Below are 18,803 nucleotides of genomic sequence, written 5' to 3' on the forward strand. Positions count from 1 at the left end.
ATTAAAGCGGTCCTTTGAGCCCAGCAGTACTAAATGGAACAAATTATTCTCCAAATAGCAGCAAAGTAAATATTTAAAAGAACACCATTAAGCACTCTTGTATCTTTTCCTTTTTTATATTTTATTTTTGTTGTTCACCATTCTTTGTTTACAATACCCTTTTAGAAATGTGAGATTAACCATTCTTTCTTTACTAGCCTAGCACTGTTTTTTTGTTTGTTTTCTGTTTGATGAACAATAACGTTTTCCTCTCATTTTCATTCCTTTTGTTTTGAAGAACATAGTTATCTGTAGAGTTAAACTCATTTTCAAGACCATCGTGGGTGAAGTAATCGGCACCATTGTGGAAGAGGGTGGGTTTATTCAATTAGCTGTGTTCTTTCAGGATTTTATATAATGCTGTACTTTCTCCTGGCTACAGACCCCACAGCAGCAAAGCAACATTTTCCGGAATTGTGTATTAAGTTACATGTTTTTCATAAAGTTTTGAAGCTTGAAGTTGGATTTTTTAAAAATTTTTTTTGTCATTAAGCTTCTTTCATGAAAGTCCCATGGTTTTAGGACAACTGAAGTTGGGGCCGACACTGCTTGGCAATATAACTTTCAAAATGTAAGGCGTAGAGGAAAGAGAGCTCCAAAGGATTGAAATTGTAAAAAATTAAATCCATCTGTTTGTTCTTAAACTTAGAGGAATGGTCCCAAACTTGATTTTGCTAGAACTTGGATCAAGTCCCTGATGGACAAATTGGGTGCACACTAGAACAGAAATGTAAATTAAAGCAAGAACTCCACTTTTTTTATGCTTTCTTGCCCTTTCCATAAACCACAACTCCAAAAAGTCATAGTGACAAGCTGACAAATATTTCACTATGATTACCTGCCCATTTAAAAAACTAAAAATTTAGCTTTTCCATCTGCTCTTGGATTTTAGACACTTAAACAAAGCTCCTTATGGGAGCATATATACTTACTTGTGTGAAAATCGATCAGCTACTGTCTGAAACACCTCGGTACAGTTGACACAAGATGCCGTGATAAAACTGCAGCTTTGACTGGAGTTAAATGGGGCTGCCATGTTTTACCAGTGTAATGTACAGGACCCTTATGGAAACTGCTGTGATGGAAAACCTCCTCTCTGGAGATGGGCTGAAAACACCAAAACACTTTTTCACATGATGTTCATATAGGAAAGCTGCTCTTGTGCACTCTCCATATTAAGGACTTCATTTCTAACAAGAGGAGAGCTGTCTGATCTCTTTGCCTGTCCCGCTTCTTGCCTCAACTCAAGCTTTGAGCCCTTGTTGCAGGAGTGAAAGTCACACAGCAGTTTCTCTCACAGGAATTAAGGTGACTGGTTTAACTGATATCACTAGCCAGCATCTGGAAACTCATTTCTTTGGATGCCAAATGAATCCTTATCTTCTTTGACTGTATAGAAGCAGCACAGTGATAGGCCTGAATACAGGCACATCTTGGAAAAGGGATGTTTGCGTTGATGGGCCATTAGGGCGGCTGCTGCATTTAATATTCGATAATGTCACATTTACAAGTGACAAAGATTTTTTGGATTCAAAATAAAGTGGGTTTTTTTATTAATTTATATATACAGATATATTTTTAAAGGAGTTTTCATAGGTCAATGTTCAAGACCTAAATTTCTCAATTTTCTCTTTTTGGTATGAAGATTTAATGACACTACCCTTATATTGTTTAATAAGGGACTGGGGTCCTTCTGTCCAGCAAGCTGCAGTATTAGTTTTACTCTTCTGCAGATTGCTGCTTTAAGTCAAGAGGCTTTATTTCCCTCCTCTATGAACAGAAACCTGAGGTGTACAGAATATAGGCCAAGTTCCGCCCTCATAGGCGCTCCTGCTAAAATCAGGTGTTCTGGTGTGGCCTTGAAGCACATTTTGTCCTAGAAGTGCTGTGGTTTGCTGTCCTCTGCTGCAGCTTTTTGTAGTTATTCTTGCCGGTGAAGCTTTTCTGTCAGAGCCACACTCCAGCCCCACAGACAGCATCCTTCCCCAGTAGAGGTGGGCAAGCAGCACTCGGTTCCTGATCCTGCCGTGCCTACTACGGTATTATTTTTACTCAGGCTGTGGTCAGGAAAATCTTCTGTTACTCATAAGGTTATTTTAGATAGTATCTGTGTATTTTATTACTATCATATCTTTACTTTTTTCCCCCCTTCGGCACATTAATATGTTATCCAGGGTCAGAAAAGGGCTTTGAATGTTGTGGCCTTGACTCAGCTGAAAGTACTTCTTTGTGGGTTTAGTTCTTATAATCTGAGCTGTCCTGTTGACACACAGTGTCTTGCAGCAGGGAAGCTGGCAGTGCACCTCCGTGGTCACTTAGGGCCATCAGGTGTTGGGGCTGAGGGTGTCAGGGGCTGGGAAGTACTGATAGGGAGTGCTGATATTGGGGGAAGAACAAGAAGTGCACTTTGCATGTGAAATGGAGTCGAGAGCCTCCAGGGTAGGCATTTCTTTCCTCCTAACACGCTGGTAATTTGCCTCTGCTCTCTGCCTAGAGTAACATCATGATTTCTCAAGCACGGGTAGTGTTTGCAGACCCAGTTTATCAGCTGCTAGCTGGTAAGCTGGCTGGTTACAAAGTGCTTTCCATCTTGTTGGAAGGAGGGTAAAAGCTAGTTTTCTAGAGTTATGGTATATGGTGTGATACCTGTCACACAAAGATATACATGAGGCTTATGTGCTCTGTGTGGCAGCCACGTGGGAAGAGGTGGCCCAGAGCACATTTGCTCTGGTAAGAGCAGACAATATTTTTGAGGTTTTCCTGCCCCAGATGAATCTTAGTTTTTATTTGTCATTCAAGCCACTAGCAAACTGTACCTGAATTTCTACTGAGTTGCATCCAAAGCTGTTTGAACTGCTTGTGAGTTGTTGCTCAACACTTCCCCAACCTGAGACTTTTTTTTGGGTGTGATTTTCATTTTTAACTAAAAAAAAAAAAACCCCAGAGCTATGACTGAGAGAGTAGAGGGGCATTATGTGTGTGTAGATAAAAGTGGAAGGGAAAATAGTCTATTTTTTTAATCTTTCAGCATCTCAACTAAACTGTAGTTTTAGTTATGCCAAAGAAATAATTCAGTCTGTGTGCTTTCGATGGTTAGTATTTTGAAGGCTTGGTGTGGGCCCCCCCATTGTCATGGTGCTACAGTTTGTTACGTTAGGCACTATGAACTATTTCAGTCCTGAAATGAAGAAGAAAGTATAATTTTTGAGGCTATGACTGTTGCTGGCAGGTGGGAAGACAAAGAAAAGAAGTGAAAATGGTTTAAATATCACTTGGTGCTCGACAAATGTGTAGTAAAAGCACAGGCCTGTGATACCCCCATCAGTAAGTGCCATAAAGGTACTTCTTTTGCATGTAAGTGCCAGACTGGGCAGGAAGTAAATGTTAAAAGTAATCTAGGGAGGAAGGGGAAAAAAAAGTAAATAAGAAAAGGAGTGTTATGTAGGCATAAAGGAGAAGAATGCTGCTTCTAGCCTGACCTTGTCAGGGAAGGATGGCAGGGTAAGGAGAGGGTGTTGCACCTCAGAATGCTGCTTCCAGTGAAAACCATCTCATCCATTTTGTTTCCTTTATGTCCTGCCTCTTCTCTCACTTTCCTTTTTTTCCTTCTATCAGACTCCTCCGGATTTTTTAAATGCTTTAGGGAGAGACTGATTCACTCTTGCTCAACACATGCTGTTTTTATTATGCTGGCTAATGCAGGAAGGGGCTGATTGTGGGTGAGAACTGTTGTGCTAGGCTCTATATGAACACAGCGTTAGGCCCAAGGAGTTCATAGTCTGACTAGATGAAGTGGACACAAGTTGCTAGACTGCACAGAATATTAAAAAAACCCCCAAACAATGAATACAAACCAGTGGTGCATGGCTGCATTTGGTTTGTGTTGGAAATTACTGGTCGTATGGTGGGACTTGCTCAGGAGAAGATGAGCTCTATGAAGGAGCGAGACAACAGATGGGAGTAGGGTGCAGGGAGGAGAGAAAAGGGAATGAGGGAAGGCAGAGAGGAGCAGGACTTTGGTGAAGGGGGCTGTTCTGTGCGATGAGGTTTCGAAGAGCAGGGGAGCCTGAAAAGAGGCATGGGATGGCTGGCATTGGGGTTCAAACGCTCCAAGGCAGTGCCGGGGTGCTGGGTGTCTTGTGCTGAAGCCATGAGGGCTCGTGACGCCCTTCACTTAATGGTTGGTAACTCCAAGAGGATTTCCACATGAAAGCTAGAAGGTCTGGAGCAGTCACACAAATGGGAGATGACATTAGGAGTTTGTCTTGTCCACTGGACCCACTGATTTGTTGTTACCAATCTGCTAAAAAGTCTGAGCTCCTAGCTCCTACTTTGGTTTTAGCTTAAGCAAAAAAAAAAAAAAAGAGCAACAGCAGTTCCTGGTTGTGGAGCTCGTTGTGTATGTGTTTATTACATTTTAAAAACTCTTAGAAATCCATAGCCAGGCACTGATTTGGTATCTATATTACTAAATTGAAGAAGAAAAGACAGCTGCCTGTGAATTGATTACAGGTTATACAAACTGGGGGATGTAACACATACCATTTATCCCAGACATGTTATAAGAAAATCCTATATGTAAATTGGAATTCTTGAATAGAAACGTAACGATGTTAATAAGTTTTGTGAAAGGAGTAGGAGAGATTTATGAAGCATAAATTTGGACTTTGTTTTGCTTAGATATTAATTATAACAAATCCAAGAGCTGGAACTTGAACAAAAATCCCAATTTAAAATAAATCAAAAGTAATAATTGTCCAGAGTTGCTTTAATTTTCCAGTAAAATGGTGAGGCTATAATTTGGGGGAGGAGAGGAACAGGAAGAATAAAACAGCTAAGCAAGTGAAAATAGAAAATTAAAAATGTATAGTAACTCCAAAGAAGAAAGATAGTCCTAGTAAATGTTTTCTGTTGTCAAAGTGAGTGCAAGAAACACAGCTGCCAGTATCCAGTATCAGGACTTCATTGTTCTGCTTATATGAAAAAATGTTCCTCTGTGTGCAAGGGAGGTCCTTGCCACTATTTAAAAATCAAACATTTTGACTATATATCTTAATCAAATAATTACACTTCAGATACTTCTAATGCCAGACTCTCACTTACTGTAAATCCCATGGTATCATGCCACTGAAGGCAGTGCTGTTGGGGCATTTTACACCAAATGAAGGTCTTGTTCTGTATGTACAATCTTAAGTATGTTGAAGTTGTTTAGCATATTTATTTTGCAGAATAAGCATACAACAGGTTGGAGAATGTCTCAGTGCTGGACAATTGGTAACTACTGCCCCAGGCTTCCAAGAAATGAGGTAGTTTCAAGGAAGACCAGTGTCTAGGTGGCTTCTGTTAGATCCCTACCATGAAGATAAAAATGTTACACTGTGATTACACACTTCGCCAGTTAATTTTGGCATTGCTGAGGAGTGGTTGTTGGAATATAAAATCCCCTCAACTTTACAAACCAAACTAATTGTTACGGTTGTTAATGCCAGTGGGATTAATGCCAGGACTTTCAAATACAGCAAGTTGATGATTCAAATCATAGGGGAAGTTGGGCAGAGGCATGGACCCTGTGCTTGCAGAAGCAGGATACATTGTTAGGGACTTCAAAAGTTCAAACTGTTCCTTAAAGCAAATTCGGTGGATCAGGACTAGTTACCTAGTTTGAACATGTCTAATAGTACCATTCAGAAATTTCCCTTTTATATCTGCCTTGCTGTAAAGCATGTAGTCCAATCCTGATGCGTGTAGCAAAGCGACATGCGATGTGGTATTTTCTCATGATCTGAAGTTTCTCTGCAAAGTACTGCAGGTTGAAGCATCATTTTTGACTAGTACAGGTCTGTGTGTATCTCCGCAGCAGTACTTTGTTACCTCTTCCCTCCCCTTTGGACTCTTGTACACTCCTGAGGACTGCAGAGGATATCTCCTATGTGTGAGTATATATATTCCTGTACTGCTGCCATCAGTAATAACTTTTTGCTTTCATTTATCTTTGTTGCATTTAGGGTGAGAATAAATTTGGTAAGAGATAAATCCCCTTGCGTTCTAGCCGGTCCTTAGATATTAGAGGGGCTAGGGGTGGCTGGACTTATCTCTTAATAGGTATGTCAGTTGGGGCTGTAACTATAGGTCTGACCTGGACGCCCGAACAGCCCATATGCTGTAGGTCCTGTTGCGTTCAAAAGAAGCCGTCAGATTCATGAATAGTGCGGATTAGTGGCAGTCACTATAGGTCTGACCCAGCCCAAACAGCCTGTACATACACTGTAAGTCTGGTTGCATTCAAGAGAAGCAGTCAGATTCACGAATAGTATGGTTTATTTTCATGCAACATCTACAGATTCTTTAAGATTGCCTACGATAAACGCACAAACTGCAGGTTGGCTATATAGCACTACACAAAAGAAAAAGGATTGCAATCACACACACACGGTTCCTGGGTATACACTCGGCGTAGCCGAGGAAATCTTACCAAAAGGCGTCCTTTCTGGGGGGGGTGGCGGCCGAGAGCACAAACCCGTCGATCTGTCCCTCTGATGTGTTGTCGGATTATCGTCCCTCCAAGTTAGGTACAAACTTGGGGTACTATTTATCTTAGTAGGTATGGGTGGGTGGGTGGGACTTTAGTCAAGTCATTATTTTTTGAGTAATGACGTAACTCATTTCATGGTGCCAAGGAGTACAGCTGTTTTTTGTGGGAAAAAGAGGGAGGACGAGAAACAAGGTCGACTTGGTGTGAGGGGTGCAGCTGGGTTGTGTGGGGAAAAAAGGGAGGATAAGGCATAAAGTTGGAAAGTTGCTACAAAAATCATCTTCTGAGAGAAAAAGAGTAGAACAGGAGATAAATCTGTCCTTGAAATGAAAGAATGGGACCGCGCGGCCTACGTCTCGCTTCGCATTCCTCCTTGGAGCCACGACAAACACAAATCATTGGACCTCCATCCCGTCCTGTGCTTGCTCTGGGCACCTTGTGTCAAGGAAATGTGCGTTTTGCAGATTTCTCATTGTTTTGCTTTTCTCACATTTCCAACACCTAACAATCTTTAACTGTGGGTTGACATGAATGGGCAGAAGAACTGAGGGAACAGAACAAAATAGAAATTGTGCTGATCATCCTAGGGAAATGGATAGCAAGAAAAATTCTGGCAGCCAGAATCACCAAAGTGTGTATCAACGGGAGAGGAAGAGAGAAGAGCCATAGGACATCTAGGGGTGTGGTTAAAATCTCCCTTGGCATGTGTATTTCATGCATCTGAAGCTCCTTGGTCCTTCTTTATTTTAGGCTGATGGTGAGAGCTGTGATTCAAGAAGTTCATGCAAAAAGTGTTTGACTGGATCAGGGCAGCAGTGATTCTGGATAATGCAATCTGTACCTTTTAATGCTATGTGTTACCCTTACATCATGCCAACTAAGGAACGTTTAATGATTGCCCTGTAGGCATCTTGGGTAATTTCCACTGTGTTCCTGATTACCGTGCTCTGCGTTACTGTCCTGTTTTACTCAGTCTCATGTAATGTGGGTGGCCATCAAGAGTGTTAAACAGTAATTCAAGTTCCTCTTGCAATGGGGCAGGGTGATGAGGAACAGATAACACACAGTCAGCTCAAGTTAGAACTAACGCTTGCTGGCTGAGCTTGAGATACTTCGGTAGATGAATGACTTCTCGTGGCAGAGATTGCCTTTGTTGCTGCTCAGAGAGAACTTATTTTGCCACATTTTGAAGTTGTTAAAAGCAGTGCAATAGTTGGATTATTCCTTGCAAACATTTCAGTGGGGGTCTTGTTTAAGTACCGAAGAATTTTGTGCAGTGTTTTCATACAGCATGTCAAAGATACTTCTAGCTTTAATTGTTAGTGTTACTTTTTTTCAGATTACCATATACGATAACAAGAGACACAATTAAACAGAAGTATTGTTTAGACAGTTTATTGTAGCTGCAGGTCTGTGATATGAGTGACCAAAGCATAGCTCAACTTGGAAGAAAAATTGTACCAAGATGCTAAGAGAGAGATAGGTTTACCCTGCCTTTATTTTATCTGTTAGAAGCAAGGAAGTGAGTGTGGTTTCTTAAAAGTAGGTGATAGTAGGAGACGCTTTGCCCTGAAGCTTACGTAAGATGCCCAAAGCAAGGTTAGTTCTTCATACTCCTTCTGCAGCTTTTGAAAATGTTGTTACAAGAGCTGCTTCTAAGGTTTGCTTGTGTCTATGTTTATTTAGTCCTTCCTGAATTGCCAGTCTCTGTTCCATGCTTACCAAATGCTTGCATTTAAAAAAAATTTCCAAGGGTGTGGAAAGCTATTAGCCATCTTGGTTTCAGTTTGTGCATTCAAAAATACCCGTTTAAGTCAGTTGCACAGGGGTTCCAGTTTTCATAGTAGGCTTTTAGCTCTTTTTCAGTATTATAAAGATCTGTGTATAGGGACATGCACTTGGAAATCCAGCTGCACAGTAACTCAACTTTCTCATAACCGTTACTTCTTGACACCTACCCTGGTCTTGCTGCCTTGTAAAAGCCAGTTTAGCAATTTGTGTATTTCTTAGTACTGGATGTTTCTATTAAGTCAAGCTATAGCATGTGAAAATAGTGCTTTGTGACATTTATAGTCATAAGATCACATTGTGTAGTGCTTTTATTTTCTAGCAGTTTCTGGTTAGTGAGTGAGGACTTCCCCCCCCCCCCCCCCCCAAGCTAGTAAAACAAGATTCAGGCAATGAAAATTGCCATGGTAGTGTTTTTAATCTGATATCCAAATATTTCAATAGTGCTGTGGGCTGTGTTTAGTGGGATTCTACTGATCTGTAAATGACTGCTAACACGGGACTTGGGTGGATGTCTTTTTTGTCAAGTCTTTTTGCTGCTCTTAACGTTATGGTTCACAGTTTGCCCTTCATCCATCTTAAACTGAGAGTCAGGTTTTCTTTGTTAACGGGTTAGGTTTGGCAAGAGATGCTCTCCCTGAATGTGGTGGGCTGAAACCTGGGGGAGGCCCAGGGCCGCACAGCGTATAAAAGTAATGAGTGGATTGGTCTAGTGTTGGTAGATAATTTGTTTTCTGCAGGTGCATTTTACAAATACAAGTTTTTCTAGGTCTCACTTGACTTCACTTTATCTCTTTTTAACCCAGTAGTCTCATTCAAACACTGGATTGCTTTAACTTGAATGGGCCTGACTGTGGTATCAGTCATACCAGTAAAAGTCAAGAGCAACTTAGCTGCAGTCAAGGGAACCCTTTACAGTGGGAGCATCAATAACTTTTTCTAATTCTCAGTGGTTTTTTGATTGCCTACAAGATTTATCAGCAGCAAACCTGGATTTTTAGAGAGATTAAAAGCATATAGTGAACTTAATGGAAACTGTGGAGGAAAACTTGGGGAGTTTTTCATTATAACTTTCAGTGCCTTAGTCCTTGAATGAGACTTTTGGATCCTTGTTGCACTTGGTATGTGACTGCTACTGTGCCATATTTTGTGACTGCTTTCTAGACATTATTTTCAATGCCTGGAATGGATTTGTAAATGTGTAGGGAACTTATTTTCATGGTGAATTTGTTTTCCTTGTTTATAGACAGCATGGGTTTGAGCTGGCAAATTGCTGAATGCTTTGGCCCTGATCCAGCAAAACTCATAACTGCTGGCTTGATTTTAAACATGTGAACAGTCAGGTTGGAATCGTTGTTAACTGCTTTGTTGAACCACTTGGCACCTAATGGCTTGAGGTTAGAGAAGAATAGAGCAATCTTTCTTTTCTGTAATCGATGCCAGTGTAAATTGCATATCCTGAAATGTACTGTAGCATACAAACTTTACACTGGATAAGACTAGGGGAGGAGCAAGTCTCAGAGTTGTCTTTTGTGGATACTCTGTTAATGGATTCAGTTACTCTTTAGTGATGCTAAGGGAAAAAATCCAACACTTTGTCCTTTTAAAGTGCAGAATTTCTATTGAGAAAGTGTCCATGTGAAAGACTCTCTCAATTGATGCTTACTGTAACTTTTATATGGGTGCTTACTTAACATGGATTTAGAGCATGAGATACTACTCCTTGTACAGGACCCATGGGGGAAGATTTGCCCTCCTACTTTTTACAACTTTGTTTTCCAGGTCTCATACCTCAGATATTACTTCATTATCTCTGTTACTTCAAATAACAGAAAAATAGTCATTAAAATCATCTTTTTGTCATATCACAGCTGTAATTTTAGTCTTGTTTGGGAGCCTTAAGTTAGGGGTAGTTACTCCAAGTCAGATGTCTCTTCTTTTTTTTTTCTTCCCCTGAAAGGATACAAAATCACTGATTTATTATATTTACTTTTTTAAGACTAAATTTGGGTTTAATTTGTAATATAAGACACTCCCAAACCTTGTGTTTCTTTGAGATAAAAAATTCATCAGGCAGTTGAAGGCATCAGCTACACCTAACAGCACTTCAGAGGTGTGTGTTATCTCAGGATAGCATATGTCTTGTGATGTCTTACTGCTTAAATAGCATTTGAGGCAAGCTGCTGTCAGCAAAACCTAAATATTTGGGGGGGGGAGCACAACCACAAGGGAAATATATGGGTTCTTTCAGAAATATGAACCTCAGGTCTAAACGGCTTTTTTTTTTCCCCTCCATGAAACATTTTCTGTGTGTTTTAACAATAGAGGTTGCACGCAAGTGTCATGATGGTGAAAGACTGAGTGCAATGAATTGGGATGATAATGGGATGTAAAAGACTTCATCTCTTCCCATCACTGCTGTACCCCAAGGCAGTGGAGCAGATGCTGCATTTGGTATTTGCCTTTTGCATGTTTTGCCAGGTGTGTAGCACCATTGAACCAAAGGTGTTTTCAGTGATTTAGCCTTTATTCAGTAGGTAGTAAAGCCTTTTTACTAGATAATGAAGCAAATAGATCCTTCTCTTCCCTTAAAAGAGAATTCAGGAAGTACAGCTTATACTGCACATGGAACACATTAATCCTAAACCCCTTATAATACTTTGCAGAAGTTTCTTGTCCTTGCACATGCCTGTATCCACATGCACAGCAATTTCCCAGAAACGTCTTAACCTTAAGTACTGTTGAAGCCTGGAGAAGCCTTAAAAAAAAAAAGTCAAACACAGAATGGCAAGAAAAATTGTAATAGGAAAAAATTAATCTTTACTTGGATTGTTCTGAGACAACAAAATGGGTGCATGTGAGGATCAGTTACTTGCTACTGTAGTGCTAAATATGTTTGACAAAGAAGGCTCTGCTGTTATTTGTATGGAAATATGGAGTGTTGTTTTTTTATTAGTTTATACACACAGACATGACATACTAGTTATAATTCAAACATAATCACTTTATTTTGCAAGTGAAGTTGTTAGGGTTTTTTATTTCTGGTGTTATCAGCATGCAAGTGCTTAATATTAAGGCTCATAATGGAAATGAAGTGTTATTAATGCGTAATGAAATTTTTATGTGCTAGTAAAATTTTCTGCTAGACTGACCTTTCTTGGTCAGTTATATTAGAGCAAGAATTTTTTTTAAAAAAAATCTCTTAGGATACATTCAGTAAGTTGAAATACTGAGTTCACTCAACCAAGGCATCATGGAAAGTGCTCTTCATACAGTATTTACTCAAATTCCAGTTTTGCAACTTTCTTTGAGGCCTTCAGAAGCCAAAAGGAAAGAAACATGATACCTAGGGAGGTGAAAGTTAGAATGGGCCAAAAATGTAATGTAATTAAAAACTCTGTCAAGCTGAAAAAGTTTTGAGAAAGGAAAGGCAAAAATTCAGAAAGTGTGTGAGTGTATGTAACAAGTATAGATTAATACATATAAATGGGAAAGGACTGATGTGTTACTATTAGAGATGCATACAAATGATGTAAACAACTTCTTCTGGAAGCTCACTGATACTTCCAAGCAGACCTCTGATGCTGACAGCCCTCCAGAGATCCCTGTTGTAGCGGCGAGTGGAGGGCATACAAAAGTGCAAGTCACAAATGTGGTCTTCTGCAACAACTGCCCTATCTGTGAATTTGCTTTCCAACGTGAATATGTTTGGTCTGATGCACAGTATCGAAAGTATCACGCAGCACGTACATTGTAAGATAATCAATCTGCATTTCTTTTGTTGAGGGTCTGAATTTAGACAAAATGCCATTTCCTGACATATCTCAGTGGTGCTGTGTGTGAACTGGGCACTTGGGCTGGTGTTGCCTAGAGCTGGGTGTCGTGGGGCAGTGGATGGGACCTGGCAGGGGGCTTTTCCCCTTCATCTAGCTCATTGTGACAGTCATGCGGTTGTGAACCGAAGGAAGTGGTAGAAGAATTTGTCTTGAAAGGGTTGGTCTGGATTTGGGCTTTTGTCAGCTGCAAACCATAGGTGGTTTATGTAGGAATGGTAGTGAATGGGAGCCTTAGGAGCAGCCTTGGAAAAAAGCTGAATCAATGGCATAAGGAAGTAAGCTGGAGGTAAGTGTGCTATGTTTGCATAAGCAGTGTCATGGTGTTATCTTACTAATGGGAGAAAGGCCACGAGGACGGCCAAGGCCTGGAGCAGCACATGCCAGGGAAGTTGGCATGCTGCAGGGAATCAGCCTGTGCAGGGGCAGTTGGTGCTTGAAAAAAGGGTATTGTTTAAAGGAAGGAAGTGAGTGACCATGGAGTGCATGTGGAGAGAAAGTGGAGCGCCAAGGGAGGAGGTGGCTTAGCTGAGCGTCATCCTGTTCACATGAGGGTGTGGGAATGCATTGGAGCAGGAGGTTAGAGAGTGCCCCTGCTACAACCCTGCGTGAGCAGTTCCAGCGCTTGAAGCCATGCGTGGTGGTAGAAGAAAAACAGGTAGAAGTTTCTTTCAGGTCCTGAGAACAGTGGAAACTGAAAGGGGGACAAGAAGTGATAACAGCGAAGCATATAAATGAGGGATTCTGTTTTGGTACTTTGCGTGTCTTAGTGTTTCACCTGGTAAATCACAAGGATGACTATATTCCTTTGTACCTTTTCATCTGAGTGCTTGAGTATCAAGAGATTATGTTCAGAGAAATACTTTGAGAGAAGACATTTTCAGTTCTTCTACATCTGTTTGACTTTCCTGGTGTGTGGGGAAAAGGAATAAATACATTTTTATTAAAAGTGTGATTGAATGGGAAGATTCAAAATGATAAAGAGCTGGACTTCGAAAACATGACTGTTAAAACTGGTGTGGCTGGACCTCTTGGCTTAAACATAGCATGTCATTTCAAAGGCACTAAAGCCAGATACATAACTTGCCCCAGATGTTTAGATTCAGTGGAGCAATCACACATGGTGTTGTGAACAAAGTTGCCTATACCCTAGTAATGGGTATTTTATGAATAAGACTGTAATTCCAGAGACTTTTCTTCGGCTATGTTTTCACACAAATAAATTGGCACCCATGGCAAGCACTGTGTTTGTCAAACCAGCTTCAGAATCTTAATGTGTTGTTTTCTTGTTACAGATACTTGAAAGTACTTGCTATGTTTCTTTCCTTTAATGAAATTAACAGCTCGATGAGAGCTAAGGTTGCATGTTGGATTCATAATCAGATTTACTTACACAGAATATTTTATTTTCTGCCTTTCTTTCATTTTGGGGGCATTTATATAGTAACAAAACTTCCATTAACTCCTGCTGTTTATTCTTTACCCTTAAGCTATAGCCCTTTGTTGCGGCATCACAGTGTTGACCCTGGAACCAATTACTGTGTATAACAACCAGAAGATGATGAGGCTTATTCTGTAGCTGTTGTTTTCCAGTAGTCTCGGTGTATGTAAGGCTCTTGTAGTACATGGAGCAGTAGGATAAAGCTGTTTAAGAACTTTGTAACACTACCTGGCCAAAAACAACAGTGAAAGCAATACAGGAGAAAATAGACTCCTTTGCCGATCTCTTGTTTTACAGTCCCGAGAGCGCAGCTGGGAAGGCTGCAGCATTCTTCCTGCATTCGGAGAGTCAGGATGTTCTCCATTAGTTTTGATGTCTGTCTCTTCCCTGGAAGTGAGTGCATGTGCAAATGTGATACAGATGTTGTATGAAAGCTTAATTATGCCTCTCTTTAAGCTGTGGTGCTGTTCTGTTTTGACCCCACCCCAAAAGAGTTTTCCTGAGAAGAGAAGGGAAACCATTTTCCCATTCTTCCCTTACTCAGGGGTTAATTATATTCTGCACTGCAACTGTACCTCAGCAAAAGCTGAATGGAAAAACAAGACTATTTTGACAAAAAGGCGGAAGTTTTTAGGTTAGCTTAGATTTTCTGTTCTTTTTTAGGAATTAAAAGTCCTTACCAATTTCAGCCAAATGAAGAAATCCCACCCTGAGGTTACGTTTCATCCACGCGCCTTGCTTCTGAGAGCGCTTAAATCTCTCTACTATTTCCTCATGTTGGTTGCTGGTCGTTGGCAGCCACCTTGGTTAAATTGTCACAGGTGCAACTGTAAGCAGCTAGCAGGAACTGAAGAAACATGGGTAATCCCATTTAGGAAATCCCCTAGTAGCTTCGTACTCACTTGAAGCAGAAGACCAGAAATACAGTTAGTGGCAGTTAGAAAAAAGGAAGAAAAAAAAAATCTTAGCTCATGAATCAAAATTAAAGGATATTCTCTGCTCTAATTTCTTGGGTTAATACCTGTTATCACAGCTCTTCTTATAGAGTCTTCTGTATCTGGACTCTGAAACCAGTGAAGAAATCACTTGATTATATTCTTAAACTAGTACTGTACTCTGGTTCTGGGATGCCAGATATGCAGTCAGATTAGATAAACACATTTATTTTTATTTTGCTTTATTTATTTCTGTGTATGCCACTGTGCCCGTTGACTTTTCATGCTTTCACAATTGCAAGTATAATCTTTACCCCCTTTATTTTTAACTCCCCAATACAACAAAATGAAACAAGGCATTCTTTCAAGATGTCTGACACCTGACTTGTTTATATTTTCAGGTGAGAAATAACAAGAATAGTCTCATAATTTTTGTGAACAAATGTAACATGAAATTTTTTTCTAGTCACCAGAATCATGAAGTATGAGATTGTCAAAATCAACATCTAAGCTAACATGGCTTTTAATTTATGTTTGTGGAAGATTAATTGAGCAGCTCTGAGACAATTTTGGTGTTTGTTCCCCACCCCCGCCCCCAGAAGTGGAGCTTCCTGTCTCTTTTGTGAAAAAAAAAAAAGATTATTTTTTGGGGGGGGAGGAATATGTGAAATGTATTATTTCACATGCCATTTAAAAGAAAAAAATGCCAATCCCTTCTTGTCCACCAGCTCTGTTGGTTAAAAATACATTTTTTCTTTTCTTTTTCCTTGGTATTTCTAAGGAAACAGCTTGCATTTTCACAGAATTGTATATATGATTTTTTTCTGTTAGAAAGAAGCCGAGTGACAATGTCACAGAATCATTTTCAAGTGGAGTGCTTGGCAAAGTCCCTAAGGGAAAAGTAAAAGAAAACTTTAAACAGGGATCAAAACAGAGAGTTAAGGAGTAGATAATGGTGTATATGAGAACTATGAAAGTGTTTATGATCAAAATCTTCCAGCAGGATTTCCCACTGCGTGTTACTATTTTTTAACGTACAGCTGTGTCTAATTATCTAAAGCTGCTGTACAATGCAATTAATGTTACTCATCTGAAGAGCCAGGTAACAGGGCAGCTGACCATGTAAGTGAACAAATAACCAAATGTGTGCATACAAATGCAAGAGGAGCAGATTCAGATGTTCACAGACTCTTGCAAAACCGGCTTGTGGGCAGTATCATCCACTGCACTCAGGATATCTGGACACAGATATGTGGAAGTCAAGTGAGAAAACAGCAGAGAGAAGGCCAGTCAGTTGGGAGCATAGTGTTTAAAGTTCAGGGAAGGCATTTCTAAATTCAGTTTCAAGCCACAAGTAAAAATAATCCGACAAATAGTTACTGCAAAATTAGAGGCATTGTGACTTTTTAAAATTTCTGAACAGCTGATGTCATGACCCTGTAGTCTTTGTTATTTATGGAAATGTGTTACTTGCCAGACTGTGAAAATGGCTGCCTGCTTGTATATATATTATTTTTGAATCACTTTTAAGTCAGCAGCTGCATTTTCACTAAAAGCTTAATAAAAATATAAAAGATGGAAAAGACAACATCTCTTTATTAATACCTAGATATGAACTTCTTTAAATGCTTTAAACATTCAAACCATTTGTGCGAGACAAAAAGGCTGGAAAAGCTTTCTCAAATAAATGACTGTCGTCAAACCTCTTTCCATATAAGGCTCATATTTCAGGTCTAAGCCTAACTAAAAAGAACAGAAATAAACGATCATCACATATTAATACATGACTGCCTTCTGATTGTGCAGTAATTTTACTAGACTTTCTTTAAAGTGCAGTTAGTTTTTTCAAACACTATGAAGTTCATTTGAGCTTTAGATCTTGTGTTTTGCTCAATTTTACTAAATGTTGCTGTTTGTATTTACCTATCCACATCAAATATTGTATGGGCTTTTTGACTTTCTAACTAGCTGAGGAATTATGTGGAAACAACAGAGTTAGGTTAGTGATAAATTATTTGTGTGCAGTCATATCTCCTTCTCTCTCTGTCTTTCCTTCTCCCCACCCTGCCACCATACCAAGGGCTCAGCCAATTCAGCTGTAAATTTCTTAGTGAAAACTGTTTCAGTCTCTTCAACTGTCCTGTTCCCAAAATGGTGTTTCAAGCCGGGTTCATCCACTTGCCTGGAAGTCTGTATCCATAAGCCTCAGGAGTGGAATAACTGAGAATCTGATCCATCAAAAGCAACCACCAACTGTACCTGTGCAAGGTGTCTACAGCCTGACTGCTACACACGAGCTGTTGTAGAAGAGCTTGGTTTGAGAAAAATACTTTAAAGTGAAGATGGAAGTGGGATTGTGTTTGGCTATTTACATGAAGCGTGAGAGAATGGATGCTGCTGTTCTGTACAGGCAGGATGTTGAATTAGTTTCTGGTCAAAAAGTGGAACCATGGAGCTGGTGGAAATCATGAGTGGGAGGTTGTAAGAAGTCAAGTATGAAACCAGTATTACTGATCTTGGGAGTCCACAAGACCAAAGTATGCAGGCTCCAAGACTCAGTCAAAATAGACAACATTTATCTCCTTGTAGGAAAAAGTGGAGTTTTGAACAAAGCCTTCTTCGGGCCAGTTTCCTAATAGGCTGAGTTGGAGAGAGGATGGATTTTGGCAAGGAAAGCTTGAGTTTGTCAAAAAGAGTGTAGCTTTTTTTTTTTTCCTTCTGTCAGACACAGGCCTAAGAACTGTGTTGTCTACAGAATATATAATACTAATTTGCCAAAGCCCAAACAGGTTTTTTGACAATCCTTACACTTCCAGTAAACCCTGGCCTGCCTATATGCAGAGAGAATGCCTTAAGGCTGATGTCTAGACAGGACCTTGTGTTTCACAAAGGGAATTAAAAGACTCTGATGGCCCTAAATTTGCAGAGATACCTTTCTTTTGACTACCTGCATCTCATAGGTAATGGAAAAAATGTTGCATCTCTGTTGTGTCCTGGGATGTGTGAAGATAAGAAAGGTGTTTCAGGTGTTGCTTATCAAAGAATGTATTATATTGAATGCCGCTGATGAGCTGCTGCTGTAAGGAGTAAACAGTGGGGCTGCTGTTCTTAGACAATCCCATTCAATGTCTCAGGCTGTCATTGTAGTAAAGGATTATTCTGACATTATAAGCCATACAAAGGCAGCTCAGTGAGCTTGACCTTCTTAAACCCAAGATGAAATTACGATCTGTTTTGCACCCTGCAGTATGGACTTAGAATCCAAGATGGTGATTCTTCAGTCACGGCAAACTGTAAATAAATTTCCCTATCTTACAAGGCAGTAGTTAGCAGGACTGTTAGTAGTTAACAAATCCTTACCTTGTTCCAAGTTTCAAAGGTGTGCTGCCATTTGCTACCATTGGAATTAATGCCATCAGTGGAGTAAGTTATTTGGGTAATGGCTGTGTCAGGATTAATGCAGTGTAGGTCATATTGCAAGTCTTAGTTCCTCAGGCATCCAGTATAGTTTGTAAATACAGCTATTATTTATTTATTTTGAAAGTAACATCAAAACCTTGGTCCATAATGGTAAGGCTTTTCATTGTTTGATTGTAGGTCAAAGTCACTTTATCAGGAAGACGCGTGCTAGACGCTCACTGCAAAGTATGTAAGGAAATATAAGGGAATTGAGGCACTTCTCAGCCTTCAACTCAAGTGACCAAGCTTTTGAGATTTAAGACTGAAACCTCAAGTTCAGATTTAGCTGGTGTATTTTATTCTTGACAGTAAATTGTGGAAAGTAGGTAGACAGACATGAAATGCTGTTTTGCTGCTTCGCAAAGGGTAGTGCCTTGGGTCTCAGAAAAATTCAGCTTTTGTTTTCAGATAATCTGCATTCCCTCATCACTGCTGGCATCACTGAAAATAGTTCCCTATAGTGCCTCTCCATCCTTCATCTGCAGTGCTCTTCACTGTTGGTGAACAGCAGGTTTAGAGTTTTGAATAATAGGCTGGGACTCAAATGAATAACCTCTATCAATTATTCATGATAGATCTCAGAGTAGCCAGTGTACAACACTGACAACATTCATACCTTTCTACTGTAATATGAACTGTAAACGATATAGTGATTGATAGACTACAGATGACCTTTGGTCATTTTTATTAATTCCTGCTGCTGAGTTCTGTAACCTGTTTTTCATTGCTTATGCCATGGAGCCACTGGGTTTTTAAAAACTCCAGCTGTCCAGAGC

The 18,803-nt window shown here is 39.9% G+C and overlaps 1 protein-coding gene across 5 annotated transcripts in view; it reads left to right on the forward strand.

Moving 5' to 3' along the window:
* Positions 1-18,803, forward strand: part of ZNF516 (zinc finger protein 516) — a 118,705-nt gene that overhangs the window by 46,900 nt on the left and 53,002 nt on the right. The window lies entirely within an intron of this gene.

This window comes from Strix uralensis, chromosome 1 (genome assembly GCF_047716275.1).
Source record: "Strix uralensis isolate ZFMK-TIS-50842 chromosome 1, bStrUra1, whole genome shotgun sequence".
Lineage (NCBI taxonomy): Eukaryota > Metazoa > Chordata > Aves > Strigiformes > Strigidae > Strix > Strix uralensis.